Consider the following 22,513-nt stretch of genomic DNA (forward strand, 5'->3'; position numbering starts at 1 on the left):
AGAAAGGTATATCCCACATGTTGTTGAAGGATTACCGACAAAATTATGCTCAGGGATACTGCAGTCCTGAGAGGGTTGTAGGGGCACAAGAAAAATTTGCTTTTGTGGTGAGATACTTCTGAGACAGGTTGAGTGGGAATATGGAACGTCAGCATTGCCTTCACTGCAAAGAAGTGTAATATAAGTAGTAATCATAGTGGATTGAAAAAAGATATTGACCACAGCATGGTAGTTCCCTGATTTTTTGCACTCACTTCAAAATGACATGAAGCTCCAGGTATGTGCATTTATTGCTGTTATTATTATTAACTATTATTGTTATCACTGTTGGTATTATTATTATTGTATCCATGCTCTAAAATGACTGCATGGTCCTACATGAGCCTTAGGATGCAGAGACAGAATGAATTGTCTCCTAACTTTAATATGCAATGGAAATTTCCAGTTTCTTTTCATTGTTTTATGTGGATTTTTTGGTGTGTGTGTGTTTTTGTTGTTTAGTGTTTTTTTTTAATACAGTGAAATTAAATGCAAGAATCTTGTAGCACAGCAATAAGGAAAAAATTAATTGAGCAAAAGTCAGTAAATGCAGAATTATGGTTCCCCCAGCAACTGTAATGAAGGCAGAGAACACAAATATACACTGGTGTTCGAGTTAATGCCACGCACTGCCTGGAATACAAATCCTATCCGTGTTCAAGGGGCTGAGGGATGATTACTGAGAGAACCATAACTTTACATTTCCTGACTTTTTGCAATTAAAATCTCAACCTGGATGATGCATTAGCATAGGCTTTGCATTTAATTTGCTATTTTCTTTAGAATGTATGTGTGTGTTGATTATGTTTGAACATTTCTTACCTTTTAATATCATCTATTCTTTTGTAAGGGAAAAATCAGGGGAAAAGCTATTTACTACATTAGCTCCTTTATTCTCCCTCGCTGGTGGGGTGGGGGTGGGGGGAAGAGGGAGGGGAGAAAAAACGAAAACCTTTAAATTACAATTAATTGTATTTTTAGCTCTAAGAGGCATTTGCTAGTAAATGTAAATGTCTATCACTGTTTGATGTTAATATTTGTACAGAGACTGACCAATCCATACAGAGACGGGTCTCCTTCAGATCTTTAACCCATACAGAGTTGACCTGAACATGATTTACCTTACCCATGGCCTTGGAGTGCCAGAAGTAAGTCTGACAAGACCTTTGGTGGCCCTAAGCTCACAGATTCCTTTTGCCAGCTGACGTCAAAGTCCAGGACTCAGGTCTGCAGTCCTTCCAAATACGGTTCAAGCCTCAGTGACTTGAAAACTCAAACTTGTGAGCATTTGAAAGTGTGTCTGCACTGTAGGATCTAACCAAACTCTTTCTGTGCCCTTTCTGTATGTAAGGATGCTTCATGTCCTGGCTGGCTGATCAGCTATGGGGTGGGCCAAAATCCCACCAATGCTTTCAGTGGGGATAGTGTTCCTCTGCATAATGGAAGATCAGACTGAAATCCACCATTCTAATGGGATTATAACGTTTTTCTTTCATTTTTATATGCCTGGAGAGATAGTTGACTGACAACCAGAGCCCTAGCCGTGTATGCAACCTTGCATGCAGAGCCCAGGGCCCGACCTGGCCAAGCGAGCTTGTCTTGCTCTCTGGCTCTGTAGAGAAGCTCATGCTTTTCATTATCATCCTACCCCGTAGCAGTCACTTGTGCTGATCTGACTTAGAGCCTTTGGGCCTGATGACCAATGTAGGAGGGATAAATGCAGGCGGCTCTGTTTATGCTGTAATTTTTATATTTTCTATTTGTTGATGCTTACATAATATTGTTCGACCTTTGTTTCTGTTCTTTTGTAATTTAACTTTTTGAAGCAGCTCTTTTTTTGCTTTGTGCTCAACCATTTCATGATGGTGACTTCTTCCTGTAATTAAGTCTATTTTCTTTCTTCTGGGCCTTGTGCTTTTCTATCCAGCTCCCTGTAGAGTCATCAAATCTTTTAACCTAAAGGCCCTCTGCCACCAAGGGTAAATCAGCCTTGTCTAAGCTCATTCACTTGAGCCCACCAAAGAGAGATTCCCCTCCCTTTCTGTCCATCCTTACATGAGCTCATGTCCGTGTAAAGGTGTCAGGCATCAAAGTTCAAAGAGAAAATAGCTTGGCACACATTTCCCAGATGCTGTCAGACTGTTTCTTAGGCTCTGAAAAAATTAGATTGTGTGAGTACTCCTGTTGCTGTCAAAGGCTTGATGACTTCCAAGAACAAACACTGTTATCTTTAAATATATCTAGTATTCCTGAAAATCCAAAAATTCTACCTCATTGTTCAATATACAAAAATAAAATAATAAAGCCTAGGGCTTTTAATAATGGTGGAGTGTAGGATAGATATGTACCAAAACATGTGAATCCAGCATATCTGTTTTAGAAGTTACAGAATTCTGGAAAAAAAATGAGGTGACCTAGAGAAATGTGGCTTAAAGCACTCAAAGGAATGGCTTCTGTAAAAGCAGCGTTTAGTCTTTTTATAAGTAAAATTTTTATATTTTATTTTGACATGGCGAATTTTGAAAAACTTTACATGTCAGTTCTAGGACAAATAGGAGATAGACAGAATTCATTTTGTTAAAACATTTACTACATCCCATTGGCAAACTGCATTTTTTGTCAAAGCCTTTTGTTCATAACATTCACAAATAGCATTTCATCACATTTTTTGTCAACAGAATGTAATTTTATTCCAATCATTCTGTCAACAAAGAGAAATACCATAAAATCACTTTGCTCACAAACATAAAATATATGTTCATTTTGTTTGTAGAAGAAATGAAAATATCAAAAGTTTTTTCTGGGGAGACAATGAAGACTGATCACATGGGTTCTATGGACAAAATATTAACGTTACGAGCAGCAGTTTGTCATTTCTAGGCTGGCTGGTAGGCAGACCATGCAAGAAATTCAGCATGAAGTAAAGAAGAAATCTATTAATCTGTTAATCCAGCCTTAATTTGGGACACTGAGATGAAATCAAGGAGCTTTGGATCAGGCCTTTAAAGTCCCAGATGTGATGCAAGGCATTGTACACACAGAAAGCAGGGAACCCATGAGAGGAACTGTGCCTTTATGGATAGGTGACTGGGATGTCATGGAGGCCACTGCAGGGCATTCACATGGCATGAAGGAGCCTGTTTTAGGTGACAAAATGGAGTCCCAAGTTTGCCCTTTCATTTACTGTCTGATGTTTCAGTGTTTTCCTTTTCTTTCTTTCTTTGCTAACTGCTTTCCTGCACAGCATAAGCAATGCATTAATTTCAAGATATATCCTTTTAAAGTGACTATTTACAGAGTAGGCCATTGCTCAAGAGCCTACATACTCCAGCATGATATAAGAAAAATCTCTGTGTATTTTAGAGTGATTGCCAGCCACTTTCCATGTTCCCCTTTACAGCACATGGACAGACTCTTTTTTAGTCTTCATCTTTCAGCCTAATCATCTAAACATGGCCAAATGGGCATCACAAATAATTGTTGGATTTTGAGTCCTTAGCTCACAACTGTATGTGTTTTTGATGATTGGTCAAAAGCAGCTGTGCAGAACACAGATTTCACTCCTATGTATTTGAGGAGTGTACGTTATTTTTTAGCTACTAGCTTTCAAGAAATTTGTACCCAATCAGGGTATCAAAAAAGAAAAAATAAGGCTGTAGTATTGTCTTCTCACACCACAGATGATCACTAGCAAATAACCTGAATAAACAAAGGATAGGAAAAATGTCAGTTAAAGATGATCTATGTATGAATTTGGGACAATGACAAGCAACTTGATGAATATTTTCTTTCATTAAACTAATTGAAAATGAGAACAAGGTTCAAAATCTGGACTGGACGGGGATTTATAATCCTGTAGTTCATTTTTCAGCTCTGCCAAAAACCTGCTGGGTAACTTAAGGGAAATTGTTTCATCTTCCTATATGCAATGGTCCCACCTATAAAAAAGAAATAATGATTCATATTACTGTAGCGCTTAATACTTGTGTGAGGAATGCTACAGAAAAAAAAAAACAGGTTTTGAATTGAATAAATGACCATCTCCTTTTCAGTTTTTCATGCTCTAACACCTTCTCTTCCTTCCCTGTACACTCAGACAACTATTCAAAGCTGATGGGGCTTTCTCCAAGTAGTCTCAGAGAGTGATTCCTCTTCTCTTGCTTGTGACCAGGATCAGGTTTATGCTACTACTTCTCATCTTGACTACTACAGACTACTCTTTTCCTGACCTTTCCAATTCCTCACAGTTTTTGCTTGAAGTGATCCAAAACACTGCTGCCAAGCCCTTGTCTGTGTGCACCCTGTGACAGAGCTGACTCAGACTTGTATCTGAACATCGCCTCCCAGCCTCCTGGCACACTGTTTTCAGATCTCTGTTTTTCCTTGACTTAATTTATCAGTAGTGCCAAATGTGCTGTCAGGTTGCCTTATCTCCAGCACTTGCCTTTCCTCTGACTCCTCCTGTCCCAAGACAGCATCTCCCTTCTTGGCTGCCTCCAGCCTCCATGGATGGTACCCTGGAATATCTTTGTGCTGCTTCCTCAAGTATCTCCTTGGCTTTTGACAATATTCATGGCTCAACTTTGAAAATATTACATATTTCAATAATCTGCTAGTAATCCTGCTTTTGGAATCACACTGATTTCCAGGGAGCCTCTATTGTTTCTGTATCAGGCATCAAGTGATATGTTCCAAAAGGGAAGAAAACTGCTCTTGTATCTCTCTGTACAGCTTCCATGCTAGAACAGTTTGTACTTCATCATAACGCTCAATGAATTCTGTAACTCTGGATGCATAAGCACGAATGTTCACACAGTAGTTTAACAGACTTTCTGCTTGAGGATTTAAAAGACAATGGGAAGAAGAGTTGAACAGCTAATTTCTGAATATTCAACAGTGTGGTGTAAAAAGCAGCTTGTTGAGACACACCAGGGAGTTTGGCAACTTCTCAGGGTTCTAGAAACAGCAGGTGCAGACTACCTGAATCTTACTTGTAAAACAAAATTTTTAGAAGAATGGAAAAAACCAACTCCCTGGATCTTGTCTTTGGAAAAAGTGTTACAGTTATGTATTGACACCAGTATAAGGCTTTAGGTCAACAACAAGTAAAGTGGTACAGTAACTAGATTCAACCATGCAGATTTACAGTTCATTTTATAAATTATTTTTATTATTATTTTATAAATTATTTTCATGATTCTTCTTAAACTTAACCAAAAGAGTGTGGTGTGTGAGTTCATGGGCTTCTATCAATGAAAATGGTGCTTTAAAGTACAAATATACATTCAGTCTTAAGCACTGATATAATACATTATCTCCTTTCAGAAGTCAACTGGAAGTCAGAGAAGAGATAAATTAATAGTTACAAATGCTGCATAACTGCACATAAAGTCCAGTAGACTTGCATTAATTGAAAATCCAAGCCCTCATGAGATCAATGGGAATTTTCTGTTGACCTTAGCAGGGTGATAAGCTCATACACACTTTGAAGGTAAGCTTGTTTGCCGAGATTGGTGTTCATTGCAGTTCCTTACCTTGCAACACGAAGGTCCTTCAAGCAGAAGAGTGATCAGATTTTACAGCCCCTCAGTCCTCTAGTTCTGTGTTTTCCACACTTTCTGCTTCCCTTGCACTAAAGCTGTGTTCTGCTCAGCCTTTAACCCTTTTTGCCACATGATCTCTCTCACTTTTACAATAATTGGTTCACCTCAGCCTCAGCCCACTCAATCAGAATGCTGAGCTACCCAGAGGGTCTCACAAAGGTGATGATTAACACCTCTGGGACTATGACCCTCTATCCATCTGCTGGCATCCTGCAGAGTCAGAGAAGGTGGGGACTGTGTGATCAGCATCAGAAGCTCATTAAAAAGTTAGCAAACAGCTTCTAAAAATCAAAGAATGGAAAATGGCAGCGGTACTCTGGCAACTCTTTGAAGCTCTGCCAAAGGGACGGGAGAGCTTGCTGGGTGCTCACAGCTGCAGTGGTGGCTGTGTCCCCAAGGTGAGTACCAGGCAAATGAGCAAGGACACACTGACTCCCAGGCTGGAGGATGGTGGTAGGGGATGCTTGATAGTGATGCTGTGAGCAAGGGCACTGAAACCCCCTCTGCAGCAGGTTTCATGTCTGTCACCCATTTTGGGGCCATAATTCAGAGTTCTGTTTTCAGCTGGAGGAAAGATGACAGCAGGTGACACAGCAGCTCTGTTGCAGAATGGCAGCAGCAGCCCAAATTAGGAAAATGTATCTGAAATTTTGGTGCCCTTCCAGAAGAAATTACAGGAAAGATGGGAGGGATTTTGTGGTTACGACCGAGAACATAGTTACTGTGAAGGCTACTGTGTAAGGAAAACTGTCCTTTAACATCATCTAGGGCGGGAAGCCATGTGCTTCCCTCAGACCATCCTCTTGCCTCTGATCAAAGATGGAAGCCAAGCAGAAGACGAAATTAAGCGTGCAATTTCCAATTCATTCTCACTAGGTTTGTGCTGATTACTTCAACAAAAAATATCAAAGCTGGGATTACAGGCTTAGCAAGGGGAGTGCATATTTCAGCACATACTGGGCTCTTTGTTGTTCTGTCACACTGGTAGAATGAGACTATTAGTGCATTGTCCCAGGCAGGCTGCATTATAAAGCCCAGTGACTAACTTAAATAAAAAAGTCCACTAAGAAAAGGAGTGTGCTGCTCCCTACTGCTCCCTCTTTCCTGCAGAAGTGTCTAGATAAAGCAAGGGTGATGCAGTGTTTGAAATTGTAAGAGTATTTCATAGAGAAGAAATTTGTGACAGTCAATAAGGTTCCTCGGCAAAGATTTCCAATGTCTACTCACTGTTTTGCAAATTTTCTAGACTTTCTGACGTGCTATGTGCCAGCATATATTTCATCTTTGTGTGCAGAGAAGGAATTATATGGTGGGCTGTAAGTGTTTTCCCCAATTTCCTGTTCAGCACTACCCAAAGTGTCTGGGGCCCACAGGAGCATGGACATCCCATTTTTAACAATAAAATTAGTACGAAAACAGTCACCACTTTTGAAAAGAGAAAACCTAAAGATTGTGCCACACTTTGCAACAGTATGAGTTTTTGCTTACTGCTAACCTGGTATGCTAAAATGTTCTAGCATCCCTGGCAGAAGATGTGAAGACCAGCAGTGACCTCAGTACAATTTAAGAAGTCCTGTCTCTCTTAGTTCGTGTATGTTAGTTAAACTGCCTGCCAGTGGTGTAACCCACACTATTTCTTGCCTCCTAGACATCCATTTATACAGCACTGCTGAGTGTTAGCCAAAGACTTGCTGCCCTTTTCAGAGCTTAGTTACTAAATAACAGCAACAACCTGCTCTGAAGTAATATTGTCCCTAAAGTTTTGGCCATCCCTGGTCAGGGCAATCCCTAAGGAATTTTGTTTGAGATTCAAAGCCACTACTCATCCTCTTAGCACTGTAATGACAAAGCACCCTCCCTTTCAGCACCATCTATCTGCTGGCTGAGAGTGGCAGCCTGCTTTTGGGGAATCAGTACTAATTAGAGCTCATAACAGGTGTCTCCACTCCACCCCATCAGGATTCAGGCCCCCTGTGAGACCTGCTACTGCTTTTTGAGAGGTGGAAATGAGTACTGAAGTGTCTTTGCCACTGCTTACATGGCTTTGGCAGCCACTGGCAGGGCATGGACAGCCAGCTGTGAAGATCTGAGCAGGCTGAGGGGACTGTGGTGCAGGGGGAGTTGGGGCAGTTGGAGTTGGCAGACTCAGGTGAGTGTACCGAGTCTATGTCTGCTCTGGGGTGGGTTGGAAGAACCACTATGCCCCTTTCACATGGAGTTTCTTTTTCTGCCTCTGCAAGCCACTCGCGGTCACCCCAAACAAACCCATTCACCTGCCCACATCAATTCCAGCTGCTGTCAACTGTGTCTGTGTAAATGCCTAAAAATACAAACAATGGATGAGTGCCCTTTGTTCCAGGCATTTCACAGAGAAGAAACGGCAAAAAGGGTATGTCAGGGAGAACTTTTTTTAATGCACGGCTTAATCAATGTTTGCAAAAGGCTTTGAGTACCAGGGTGAGTAAGGGTGCTATAAAGGCAGAAAATATTGTTTTGTCATCATGCATCTCGACTGGGTTTCTTCTCTTTTTAGGACTAAATGAGATGAGAATGTCTCTCTTTTCTCTTCCCCCAATGCTTACAATGTTTTGTTCCTTTCTTTGTATTTGTCAAAGGTAACACTGCAAATAGGAAGAGTAGCTAATATGAAGAAGAACCTTGCTAGGAGTCACTTTTCCATAGGTTTACTATGCAGAGTCTGCTGGTTCACAAATAGGCCACAGGTAGTGCTTGATGGACCAGCGCCTAAATCCTCATGACTCTTCAATGCCATCTGGCTGCTGGGATTGCTGGGGCAGTTGTGGGGAGTCCATCCAGCTCCAGCCATGCAGCCACTGCAGGCAGCCCACCAGCACGCTGCTAATCTACCTTCAGCTGGGTGTTGACTGGCAGGACCATTCTCCTCCCATTTCCCCTGCCTGTTCAAAATTGAGTTGCTTTTTGGGCTGCTTTTATGGTAGAGGTGGTGTTAAACCACTCTTCCTACCACTTCATTCTGAAGGAAAACAAAACTAAAATAAAAAGGCCTTTCCCTCTTTTATCTGTCATTTTGCTAATTGAGGCATTACAGTATTTTCCAATACCATTTATGTTCTGTTTGGGGAGATTAGCAGACTGCAAAACCTACTGTGGTGTGTTATACAGCAGTGGCTCATGGAAGAAAAGTAGCTGAATTTAAGCCCTTATCATTTCATATGTTTATCCCAATGCTGGTTTCACATATACATATATATAATAAGAATGGCACAACAGTCAGCAGTGTTTAAAACAGAATTTCTCCCCGGTGAGGGAATGAATCAGAGTCATTTGTCATATGTTTTCTTTAATTCATGGCTACAGAGCATTTCAGAATTGCTTGATGTAAATCTGTCTCATCTACTTGACAACTCTGATATTGAGTCATTCATTTTTATTCTATGACTTAAAAATTTCTATATTTCAGCTAGAGATGGGTGGCTAAAGTGCTAGTTTTGGACTATGGCTTGAATGTAACAATAGCTTTTGACCCTAGCTCCAGTCCCAAGGAAAGTGAATTTGGCAATCTCATTTCAATTCATAGTGAATAGCTGTTCACATAAAAAAATCAGCACCTACCATTTGTCATACTTGGCAGCTTCTGTTTAAGAATGGTCCAGAACTGCATTACCATGGAAACTAAATTACCTACTCTCACTCCTGGCTCAGAAGGTGATTTCAGCTGGTTGTGGAGGTTTCATATTGCTGACAGAAGGAGGTGGGGGTAACCTGGCAAACTGCAACACATATGACCCATAAGTATGCATGCATCAGTCCTCTGTTTTGAATACTGCCATCTTTGGGTCATGTGCCATTGGGTTCAAATCACATGGCTTTCTTACACATCATGATTTATTTGTTGATTTTGGTTATGATAATAGTTATCAGCTTCAATCAGGACTAGGACTGTGTTGTGGTTAGTGCTGTACACACATATGTTTAGAGATGGTTTCTACTCTGAAGACCAGGTAAGCATGAGAGGCTCCACATGCTACTTTTTAACTAGAAAATTAGAATGAGATAACTGATTTGCCTGAGATTACACAGGAAAGTGATGGCAGACCTAGCAAATGAATACGCCTTTATTCAGGCTCATCACCCATCCAGGCTGTTACTTACCCAAACCACTTTATCCTTCAGAATAACTCCTAATCTATGACAGATGAACTGGGAATACCATATGGTTGGATAATTTCTCTCCCTGTTATCTACCAAAAGGCTGCTGATTCACAGAACAGCATTTTATTTCAGGCTGCTCATCCTGAAATTAACAAATTAAATGGACTAGAGATCAATGTTTACAGGACACTGAAAATTTTAAGCTTAATTACATACTTTATGCTGATTTTGTAATTGTCAGCAAAAACTGTCTTGAAACCACTCCATCCTTCAGTAGTGATGGGGAAAAAAATCATTTCAATCTGCTGAGCTGCATATACCACACTTTTTCCTCACAGATACTGCTTCTTAGTGAGATGTACACTAGTGGAAAGACTAGAAAATAAGTAAACATACAAACCCAACACTAATATGGATTCCCCCTTAACATCATAGAACTAAAAGCTCAGCAGAGAGAAATAAAAGGATCTTTTTCATTCCTAGTGTTGTGGCTGTGCAAGGATGGAAGAGCCATTAGGGCGAGACTGGGTTAGGCTCTGAACAACCAGGTCTAGTGGAAGGTTTCCTTGCCCATGATCTTTAAGGTCCCTTCCAACCCAAACCATTATATAATTCTATGATTCTATGAGCATCCTGTGAGGTTTTGTCTCTGAGGGCATCAGATTTGCACTGTGGAGGAAAAAAAGTACTTCACTTCCAAGCTGTAGGTGGATTATTCTGGGAGAAACAAGGTCATGAGCACCCATCCCTGAAGGATACCCTGACATCCAGGTGCTTTACACCCCTCAGACCCATGCCACAACCTCCTTCATCTGCAAGCTTGGATTACTCTCAGTTCTCAGGGCACAACAGTAGCAGGAGCTGCTGAGTGTGGATACCTTTCTTGCTTTGCCCTTGCCATGGCCCTGGCAGAGTATTTGTGTCCCTTCTGCTCTGCCTTTGCTTTTTATATGCATCTTTCCTATTTAAGTGTCACAGATCACTGCACCAGCTGATTAGCCATACATGCATGGAATATAAAAGAGCAAGTCCCCAAGTTGTAGGTAAGACCTTTTATGAGATTGACTGGCTAAAAATAAAACGGAAATTGGCTCTGAGCTTTTGAGAATCTGTCTCTTCCTCAGGCCACAGGAAAGCAGAGCAAGGGGTAGCACTTCATAATTAATTATGAATTTATAATTAATTTGAAGCCTGAATCAACAACCTACTAGTGAAGCTGCTATTACTTCCTCTGGGTTCCCAGAGTCTGTCAGAGAGTTTGATCTTCACAAACAGTTTTCAAAATTTCAGTGCCTTTTTCTATTAAATTTGCTTTTCCCCCCAGTGTATTAGTCTTGTGTACAGCTCTGGTTTTTGATAGTTTTTCTGTTTAAGTGACCAGATCAATAGCTGTATTGGGTCTTTAGGCTATATAAGTGAGCGTAAACAGAGTTACCCTCCCTAGGTAGGAATGATTTGTTTATTTGTGTAGGTTTATGTATAGTTTTGAAGGTTGGTTCTTTTGACAGATAAACAATGCAAAAATATTCTGTGCTTCTGCAGCACATAATCTGATGTTCATCGTATGCTAAAATTCCTTAGTCTGTGCAATAAATGCAGCAAAACTCTCTCATCAGAGCTGTGCGGGGCTTAAGCAGACTGGTGGGGTGGGATTTTGAAAAGCAGTCAAGGCTGACCTTTCCCTACCTCCCCCTAAAGCCGGTGGTTAAAATTCCTGCTGACTTCAAGGAGAGCAGATCTGGGTTAGCATTGAACATTTCTGAAAATCCCACCTGTAAAGCCTACGGAGTTCATTACAGGGGCAAAATTTTGTAAGAAGCCCAGCAGGGGCATAGAGAAATTGTTAGTCACTTATTAATGGCCTCCACAGCGGATGCATGTATTGAATTTAATTGGGCTGCATCCCAGTAAGGTCCTGATATGCTTATGATTAATTTTCTCTACAGTCTACTTTTAGCTTCTCTTTGAAACTGGACAAATACCCCATATTTGCACTTGCATAAAAGACTGGCAGTGAAATAAAGCATGCAGGTAATTATTATACCCCGAGGAAGAGCACTGAGTGAGGTAGACCCCTCATTAATGTAGTTGGATGGTAGTGGCTTGGTGTCAATCCCTCTTGATGTTGTGCTAAAATAAAGTAGCATTAAATGTGATACTATTTAATTTTTGCTGGTGCAAGCACTGTTAAGTTTCTTTGTGTAAGGTCTGGTTAGTGTGAAAACATAAAGTAGGTGGTGAGCACAGTGACACACTTGAAAGGGCAGGTTATATTTATTCTCTGTTGTGTCAAGGGCATGCTGCTTGCTAACTGTAATTAGACAGTGTATCTGGAGGTCTGTGGCCAAATAGCGAAGATGTCTTTGCAGAGTATGAAAGGACTATTGTGTTCATCTCTGGTCTCAGAGGGTATGAAGATGTTTCCCTCTCCTGCCTGTTATTACTCATACTTGGTTACTTTTATGTAAATCCAGTGATGAGGAGAGTTGACAAGACTGTGACATGAAGAAATTTCACTTTTTTCACTGAAACAGGGCTTTTATTGTCAAGTAATACTGTCTTAGTTGTCTGCAAAGGAAAGAAAGAGATGCTGTTCAAAAATTCCAAAATTAGCAACTAAAGGTATAAACCATATAGAACCCTGCGTTCTATGATAAAACTCCTAATTAGCTTTGTAGGATCTGTTAAAAAGTAAACAGACAAGCATCCTTATCACGAAATAATTATTTCCAAATAAACTCTTTCTCAACACATCTTAGGAAAGCACAAGATTATTAGTTGGCAGAGTTAAGCCAGCTGAGTAGCTGAAACAGCATGAAAAGCACTACAGAAGTTCTTTTCAGAATCCTGCTCTCTTTGGCATTATTTCTCTAAAGCTTGATTTATCAAGAGGAGAATACAGTATTTGGTTTCCCCACAAGTAAGCTCTTTTCATGTTTTGTCTTTGAAATGAAAATCATCTTTTGGAACAAATATCTGCTCTATCAGATAACTGCATGCTTGTCATCCCTAACAGTGTGCTGGCAGGAAGGCTGGGTGAGGATTTTTCTGCAGTACATTGAGTACACAGTGCTGGCACTAGATCAAGAATCAATTCCTCTGATATCGAAATATTGACTTTGCATGGCCAGTCTGATTTAAATGCTTATCATTCTTGACTTTGTAGGCTACATACATACTACAAACATTTTTCATGTGGGCTTGAGAATAAACATCTTTACAGCTGTCTGGCCATTTCTAGCAGAATAACAAAGGGGCTGTGTGCATGTATGGGAGCCTGTGTATGTGAACGAAATTACCAGCAGATTAATGCAACTGCCAGTTCTGCATAGGGCCCATTTAGAAGAAGTTGGGAAGGGTATTTTTAATACTGTGAATTACACTGTGTCGTTCCTCTGAGTGCAAACACGGATTTCTCTGCTCAGCCTGGATGGGTGCAGGTCACACTGCTGGGAAAAGGGAGAACACAAACAAACCCCAACACAATTTTTAAAACATTTAAAAATCTTCATGATTTGAAATAATACTACTACTACTAATAATAATAAAAAAGTAAAGATAATTTCCCATAGGCAATCAGAACACCTATTAAGTTAGCGACAGCGTTTAATTGGCATTATCGCATGCTTCAGTGAGGAAGACAATGGATCTTGCAAGTGAGCAAGTGGAACACATTTGCATTTCATAGATGATTAAAATAGATTTGATTGCATTTGTCTGAAGCCTGGCAAGTGAGGGCACATCTGCTTCATTCGATGTGCCCTGTGTTTCCTAGGACTAATGGAGTGCACTGAGTCACCGCAAGATGGGCTTTTACCTCTGAAAGTCCCACGGCACCTTCTGCTGCAAGGCCAGCTTCTTTGTTAGCCCTGGAGACCTCTTCTTATAAAGAATTGATGTAAAGTGGAGCAAGAAGGGAAGGATTTGAGGCAGTGAACTTGTCTTCATCTGGTTATGCAAGAGCCCTTGGGCTTTCTGCTGCTTCAAGGTAGAATTTATAAGGTGAGATGAAAGGTAATTTAAGTCATTAATTTGCGTTAAGGGCTGGCAGAACAACAACGGTGCATTTAATCTTGCTGTGGAAAAAAATGGTGATTTTCAGAGTAGGGGTCAGAATTAGGGGTCTGATTTCCTCTTCCACTCAGCTTAAAAGGGGCTGCTTCAAAATGGAGGGTTTTATTTACTAGAAACATAAAGCTGAGTTAATTGACTTTGAAAAAAACATCCAAGACCTTTAAATATAATATAGAAACCAATTAATTAATGGTACTAAAATGTTTTCCTCCTGCTTTTCATTACTTTTCTATCTAAATCCAGCATTACAAATACACTCCTGGCACCAGTTCAACTCAAATTCACTGCTCACCACCCAATCCTGGTGAAAGACAGGGGCTGCCCTGTGCTTTGCACAGGGGCAGTGCCCTCGCCTGTGAGCCCACCTTTCTCTCCCCAATCCAAAGGCCACTTGGCAGCTGTCTTTTTGGCAGTGCTGTGCTTTTTTCCCAGTCAGTGTAACCACTCCATGGCTGATGCTCTTGTTCTTTATTACTCCCTCCACTGCCCCCAGTGTGTCTCCTGGTCCTTTACTGGGGTCCTTGTCTATGAATTTCTGCTGTTTCTTGCTTTCTCTACTCTGAGGTGCCTTCTGTTTTCACTCCATTTGTATTCCTTCTGCTCTTGCTACATGTTGTGCTCTGTGGTCCCTTATTCCCATGGTACTGCTTTCTTTCATGTACTCAATGACTGCTCTTCCCTTTTTGAGAAATGTCTCTTAAAAACACATTGCCCTCACATCAAAGAGTGAAATAAAGATGAGCTGACTTGAGCAGGAGAACCTGGAAAATATGTCTCCTCAGCTGATGAAAGCAGTTTGTTCTGGACACTAATGTTTTGGAGTAGCTGGATGCATTCAGCAACAGTGATGATAGCTTACTGAAGGAGTGGGTTTCTTGGGTGGCTCCTGCACTGCCACCTCCAGTGGTCGTTGTGTGATTGTGGGCATAATTCTGCACTGCACCCTCACAGTGGGCTGCTGGTGTTCCTGCTCCTGCCTTTCAGTCTTGGTCCTCACTCACAGTGTCCTTGCCAATGCTGTGTGTCTGTACGAATTCTGGCATTGCTCATTTCTTGCCTTTCACTCTTCCATTGCTCAGTTCCCTCAGGAACAGGCCCATCACTGCCCAGCTTGGAGGGAGTGGAACAAATAGTCCCTTTGTCATTAGGAGAGCTCAGATACCACCTATGCCTTGTGCTTTTCGCTGGGACCTCCCTGCAGCCCCTGCTCCCTGAACTCCTTTTCCCCTGACCATGACCATGTGCTGTTAGTCTGGACTACCCCTGTATGTGATGTAGACAAGCTCCACGGCTTGGGTGGTAGCCACATGGAGATCAAGCACAGAAGTGCTGAAGGTTTTTTTAAACCATGTTGCATTTGGAAAGAAAATTACTTCTGATGTATGTCACATTGTTAAAATAATAATTGAAGTTTGCTTGTTGTGAGACTGATTTTAATCATGCATGTTTCATTTTTCCCCCTTTTGCTCAAATAAAGTATTCTCATTGAGAAAGAGTGCTTACAAAAAAATTTCTCTCCATTTATTGGCAATCCTTTTCCCTTCAGCTTTGTTGCTACTTAATCTTAGCCCCTGAAGACAGGTTGCACATATTAACCTGTCAGAGCAATGTTAAAATTGTGTGACACTTAGGAATATATTCAGAAAGTCCATAAAACCATCACAATGGTTCTGTTTTTCCTCATCTGGTCATGTACTTTAACAGCACTTCTTCATATACTGTATCTCTGACCCTACTTTTTTTTAATATGGTCTTTCAGTTGAAAAGAGATTTTTTGAGGTTTTGGATCACTGGATAGAGAAATGTGGGCTTTTTCTTGTGCCAATCACCTGGTCTAGGGCCTCTAAGAATTCAAGACATAGACAGATGCCATAATCCAAGGCCTCCTTTGAGTACTTCCACTTGGTTATAAGTAAAGCATCAGGACAAAGGCTAGAGCTGAGTCCTCCTGGATGCTAAGTGATGGAGTACTGTGGGCCATTATCTCCATAAGAAAATTGATGATCTGCCTGAACCTATGTCTGCTTATGCACAGATCCTTTTATAGATTACTGATGATTATTTGTTTGCTGTGAATCCCCTAATGGACTGAGACATCTCATTAAGCTATGGTGAAGACAGCTTCCTTGATGCCGAAGGGGTTTTTTTTGAATTTTCAATTTTCATATTTTGTAGATTTTAGGAACACAGTAAATGTAATGCTGTAGATTTTAGTGAATTAATATTTAGCAGCTTGTAGCATAAAGTCCTTCTATCTCTACCCCTGCTCCAGAACAGGCAGCTAGGATCTGCCAGCTATTTAGTCTCTTTCTCACGGTACCAGATTAAAGCATATCAGAGAGAACATAAACATGGAGCAGTGTGACCCGAAGCCCTGGAGAGCATCCAGAGAACCTTTGTGTGCTGAAGAAGAGGAGGTGGATGAAGACAGAGGGTCCCAACGACCCCAGCCCCAATTCAGCAGGGGTGGGAACTGGGAGGGGACAGAGGTGGAACTGGACATGTGGACAGTAGTGATTGGATAGGTTATATTATAAAAGCTATAGAACTTAGAGCTTGCATGCGCACGTGTCGATGTATTCCTGGATGAGCGAGGTTGCTCATTAAAGTGCCTGCCCATTATCTTATCTCCTACAAAACTTGGCTCGGAGTCTTTTTTACAGACTTTTACGGCAACATCCTCAGGTGCAGTTGGCCACCCTTTCTGAGGATGGAGGGGAAGGTAAGGAAAGGCTGGAGGAAAATGAACTTGGATAATGAAGAACTATGATTAATGTCATCTGCTTTGGAATAATGTTTTCACTCACAGGTTCAAATTGTTAGATATAAATTTGGGCATCCATCTTTAGACACAGTCAGAGTCTGGGAAACAAATGTTTCAGATGTTTCAGACTTTGGATTCTGCAGTCGAGAGCAGTCCCCACATAATACAAATTGCTGTTTCCACATGATGACACAGACATCAAACTGAGGGCAAAATATGGCTTTTAGCTTCAGTAGTGTTCATCTGTAGTAAACTTCTGAAATATTCTTTATCAGGGCATATAAATATATAGTAGCGATTGGGCCTCTCCTTGAAGCAATACAGTTTGGAATATAAATATCATAATTAATACACAGGTCATGAGTTTGTAGATTTCATTTTTATTCAGATAAGGAAAAATGTTTCTTGTTTGAAAATCAGTAAGCATGTATATGCTAAAAAATTGTTTACCATGTTTCAAAAACACAAACATAAGGCTAAATTAAGCTTGATCAGTCAAGTCTGACTGTATCCTCCTTAATACACCACGGTCAACAACTCTAATCGTGAAGCTCGCAAGCCGTAGAAAGAGAATAATTTTTATACACCTTTGGGAGAGAGGATCCTTTCCTGGTAGCTAAGAAGTTTCTCTCCCTTTTTCAGAAAGAAAAATGTTCATATGAAACAGAAAGATCTTTATTTGAAGGCAAAAATAGCACCTCTCTGTCATGTGCTCTAATTAACTTGCTGTGATGTCGCTCTGGTGATGGACACAGAAATAGACATTTGCTTTCCTAAATCCTGAAGTAGAAAATGGGGCATGAGTCAGGAGGATACAAGAGGGCAGAACTCATTTTGTTTTAATTACTTTTATTCAGGTTATATCATCCAGCAGCTGTTCAAGTTTCATTTTGAGCTGTTGAGTCCTCCTGAAATCCCAGCATGTCATTTTTGATGGAACTTACTCTCTTTTCCCTTATACGTATATAAGGTTTTTTATCTAAGTGCTGGTAAGGAAAGTAGACACAGTGAACAGTGTTCCCATTCACTGTTGAAGGATGTAGTTGGCCATCAACTATCTGACAGTAAAATGGAGGAGGCTGAAACACTGCAAAAAATGTGGCCAAATAATATGAGAGTTCTCATTACTAAGCGAATAGCTGGGGAAGTTTTTGACTAGCTCTCAGGTTGGCACACATGTGTACCAAGGCCTGCTTTGGGGAAGATCAGTGCGATTCAGAGCTGCATGGCAAGTGTCGGGTGGGTGTGCACCCACCACTTGGCAAATGAGCTTCAGGGAGGTTTGCTCACCGTGGGTCTAGGTGGGGCTGGCAAAATTAAAGCTGTAATGAGGTAAATGTTACTCCCCAGTGGTTCTCTCTGCTTTTTAGCCTGTGGGGCAGGTTTGGCTGAGGGCAGAGGATGGTCCTCCAGAGGTAGATGCCTGCTGAATACTTGCCAGTCTTCTGGCCGCTGTCACCAGTGTCTGATTCAAGCCCTCAGTCCCAGTGCCTCAGCTTCTCTCCTCTGAAAGGATAATTATACGACTCTATTTTCCAACAACATATGAAAATAAAGACATAATGCCTTCTGAACCACCACAAGCATTCTGCAGCTGAATCCTACGATGTGTCTATAAATGCTGCTGAGGGCAGTCAGTGCCCCTGAGAAGCAGTAATCTTCTTTTAGAGAAGGCAATGGGTGGACTTGCTGGGGACTGCATGGATCTACCACTTAATATATTTCCACTAATTTTCCCGCCTTTTTGAGAAAAAGTAGGAAATTTAGAATAAACATTACTTAGATAATTCTGATTTTCAGTTCATCTTTTGTTGCAGTGCCTGGTTTTTCTAGTGATGGACAAAAGACTGGATCTTCTGTATGTGTTAGTGGACTTATTTTTGACTACAAGGTCTGTAAGCACAGTCTCTTGTAGAAGAGAACTTCTATGGGGTTTTTATGGATAATTCTTTCTCCAGCCCTCTTGGGAGATTGGGTGACAAGTAACTGCTTGGCCTTCTAATTTCAGATGTGACCCTGAAGTACAGGATGCCTGGGACCGAATGACAAAGACTATGCAGACAATCCCCAAATCCCAGGTTAGTAAAGAAAAAAAAAAGAATAAACCTGAAAGTAAGAAGGTCTGTATAGAAACCATTTTATTTGCACTGTTTCAGGGTATTTGAAAGTCTGTAAGGTCTCTGAAGTCTATTTTTTAGGTAAATTTAGGATGCTTTGACAACATAGATCTATATTTCACTTTTTATAATCTAGGAAATGAAATGTGTATAAAATAGAACTGCCTGAATGAATTTTGACAACAGTTCCTATATACATTATTTAATTTTTATTGTTTTATTTTTTGCAGATGTGAATGGTGACTGAGCCACAGATGTAAACTTGTTTCCAGGTAGCCTTAAAACACATATTATTGGCCTGGTTCATAATGATAATGTAGTTTAGTTATAGACCAGCTTTTGTTGCAAACAACTTTACAAGCATATATATATATCTCAAACTACTGACTATATAAGAACCATTTCCATCTATACCTGAAATGCTCTTATGTGGAGTGGCTGATTCATAGCTGACCCAGAACACATATAAAACTCCTGAAAATATATTTAGTGAAGGAAGTGAAGGCTATTTTAAATTTATGTTGAGCTGGAATTAGAAAGTGCCTACAACAGTGGAACTTAACACACAAACTCTGCCAGAGAGAGAGCATCGTATCCTTAGGATTTACAGACTGATCAGGGATTAGATTTAATTTCCTACTGCCAAAGGACTACCTTTCCCCACCATCACAAGCAGCATGTTGTTGTGCTGCCTATTTCCTTACCCCGCAATGGCATCGCTGTCAATCAGCATCTCCAGATTATACAGCACAGATCTGTGTCCTGAAGGTCCCAGGCGACCTTGGGCCCATCCTTGTTCAGCTTCACAGTGATTAGCATCAGCCACTGCAAGTCAAACATTGAGGCTCAAATTGCATTTAAATTCCGAATTCCACTCTGGTTTAGGGTTTTCTTTTTTTTTTTTTCTTTTATTCTCTGTTTAATTTTTTTTCCTCCCCCCTGCAAGCTCTATACATTTAAGTTTCTTCCAAATGGATGCAAATGGCTCTTATTAGAAAACCAGAAAACAGAAAATCACTCCCAGATAAAAGCTATCCTCAGCATGTTTTAATGTCTGAATTAGAGTACCCTTACCAGTGGTAAAATGGGGTTTATAATGGAAATGCTGACATCCTTACCAGATTCTATGGGCCTGTTGCTCTTTTGTCCTGCAAGTTATTAAAATCTAGCCTGGTTGCCTAAGAGACAGGGTAGCTACTTAGCAGATATTTAGCCATCAGTAAAAATTAATGTCCAGCCTATTTACTGGAAAAATACACTTAATTAAGCACTCAAGTTCTGCAAGCCACCCACCAACAACAAGTGTGTTCTGGCAACAGAAGTATTGTTAGCCTGGTTCTGCTTCATGATGTTATTTTCTTAAGTAAATGCATTTCTCAGCCTAGCAGTTCTGGCTACAGCATATTGATAAGATAACTCTGCACTAAAGGGAGCCATAGTATTTTTAGTCTCCTTTTCCAGCTCCCAGTAGTTCATTAGTGACACTGTTATGAGAGTGTTGATTCATTAAGAGTCTTTTCATTAACAGTCTGACAGTCATATGTAGAAGAAAATCCAGGAAAAGTAACAAGCACTCAGCATTTTCTGCTCTTTCTTTGGTAATTTTATCTTTTGTAATGTCAACAGAGGAGCTGTGAGGTTTCAAGGCTGTAGGTTTTAAGCCAAACCTGAGTGTGTGCATTCTATTTTTTTATCTAATTTGCTCACATTGTGTGATTTTAGAGATAATTTTTTATTTTGCATTTGTAAGAGATCTAGTAGATTGCAACTGCATGGGAAAATCAGATGTGAAAGTTTTAGTCTTAAATTGCTTTTAATTGGAACCTTAAAGGCTAACATGGAAACACTGGGGAAAATATTCCTTTTGCCATGTTATTTAAATAGGCTGTTAGCCATATCCCTAAACTTTATATGGCTTTGGCTAGATTAGGAGCTTTCTGCTAAGCTATCAAATATGTCATGCTCATGTAAATTCCTAGCAAATATATAAATACGTATTTTTCATTGTTTATCATTGCCATTTAATTGTAGGTCCAAATTCTGTAGCTTAACATTTATACAGCACTTGATACTTTAAGCATTGCACAAATATTAACTAATTAATAAAAACATCTGAGTAACTCTTCTGAGACTGCCAGATTCCAAAGAACTAAATTCCTCTTCTTAAAAAACAGGACTGTTCAAGCAAACACACTGTAAACCTTTAAATGGCAAGTCCAAAATGACACAGTGGGACACCATTTCATACCTGAAATCTGAGCACAAAGGCTTTATTTTTCCAAGATTTTTTTTCTCCAGTCTTGTAAATAAATACTGGGTAATGACTTCTCTTAGGAAGCAGAGGAGAGGCAGGCCAGAGATGAACTTGACATTGGCACTTACTTTGTTTTCAGCTGCATATAGTATTTCATGGGAATATGGTATTACATTGACTTATGTATCCATTCTATCATGAAATTCAACAGGACTCTTCAGTTCTGTCATCAAAAAAAGTGAAAAATCAGCAAAGCAAACTGCATGGATTTAACCTTTGCTCTCCTTGATGGGAACTCATCAAACAAATTTGTGGCCTTTAAGTCCTTTATGAGTTATTTTCGTTTTCAAAGATCTGATTTAATGATGTAAAACTATATGACTACCTCTGGCTTGCAAACAAATCTGAAAGAAAACAAACCCAAACCAAAACCTGTTGTTTGATAACTTTAAGCTACACTGGCTCTTCAATTTTCCTGGGCTCAGGACTTTGCATTCCATGATGATTTTATATTTCTGGTCCCCTCTATCTATGTCAAAGAGATGACATTTCACAGAATTACAGAATCACACAATATGCTTAGTTGGAAGGCACCCACAAGGATCATCAAGTCCAATCCTCAGCCTTGCACAGGAGCACCCACAAGTCACACCAGGTGCCTGAGAGTATCATCCAAATGCTTCTTGAACTCTGTCAGGCTTGGTCCTGTGACTGCTTCCCTGGGGAGCCTGTTCTGGTGCCCAACTGTCCTCTGGGGGAAGAACCTTTTCCTAATATCCAACCTAAATGTCCCCTGACACAACTTCAGGCCTTTCCCTCAGGTCCTGTCACTAGTCACCACAGAGAAGAGATCAGTGCCTGCCCCTCCTCTTCCCTTCACAAGCAAGTTATAACTGTAATGAGGTCTCCCCTCAGTCTCCTCTTCTCTAGGCTGAACACACCAACTGCCCTCAGCCTCTCCTCATACGGCTTCCCCTCAAGACCCTTCACCATCTTTGTTACCCTCCTTTGGACACTCTCTAATAGCTTAGTATCTTTCTTTTATTGCACCACCCGAAACTGCACACAATATTCCAGGTGAGGCTGCCCCAGTGCAAAGCAGAGCGGGACAATCCCCTCCCTCGTCTGGCTGGCGATGCTGTGCCTGATGCCCCCCAGGATGGGGTTGGCCCTCCTGGCTGCCAGGGCACTGCTGACTCATATTCAACTTGCCACTGAACAGGATCCCCAGGTCCCTTTCTGTGGTACTGCTTTCCAGCACCTTATTCCCCAGTCTGTATGAACAGTTGGAGTTGCCCCATCCCAGGTGCAGAATCTGGCTCTTTCCATTGTTGAACTTTACATAGTTGGTGATTACCCAACCCTATAATTTGTCAAGGTCTCTCTGCAGGGCCTCCCTGCCTTCAAGGAAGGAAGCATCTCAATGTTTTGTGTTATCTGAAAACTTCCTTACTATCCCTCCCAGTCCGGCATTCAATTAATTTATAAAGATGTGATGAAGAGCACAGGGACTTAGATAGAGCCCCGT

The 22,513-nt window shown here is 40.7% G+C and overlaps 1 long non-coding RNA gene across 4 annotated transcripts in view; it reads left to right on the forward strand.

The window, feature by feature from the left end:
• The window catches only part of LOC139672532 (uncharacterized), a 185,742-nt gene that overhangs the window by 46,651 nt on the left and 116,578 nt on the right, over nucleotides 1-22,513 (forward strand). For all 4 annotated transcript variants that reach the window (XR_011697947.1, XR_011697945.1, XR_011697946.1 and 1 more), the window contains exons 2-3: nucleotides 18,623-18,692; nucleotides 18,962-19,003. This is a non-coding gene — a long non-coding RNA (uncharacterized lncRNA). The remainder of the gene's footprint in view (nucleotides 1-18,622; nucleotides 18,693-18,961; nucleotides 19,004-22,513) is intronic.

This window comes from Pithys albifrons, chromosome 5 (genome assembly GCF_047495875.1).
Source record: "Pithys albifrons albifrons isolate INPA30051 chromosome 5, PitAlb_v1, whole genome shotgun sequence".
NCBI lineage: Eukaryota > Metazoa > Chordata > Aves > Passeriformes > Thamnophilidae > Pithys > Pithys albifrons.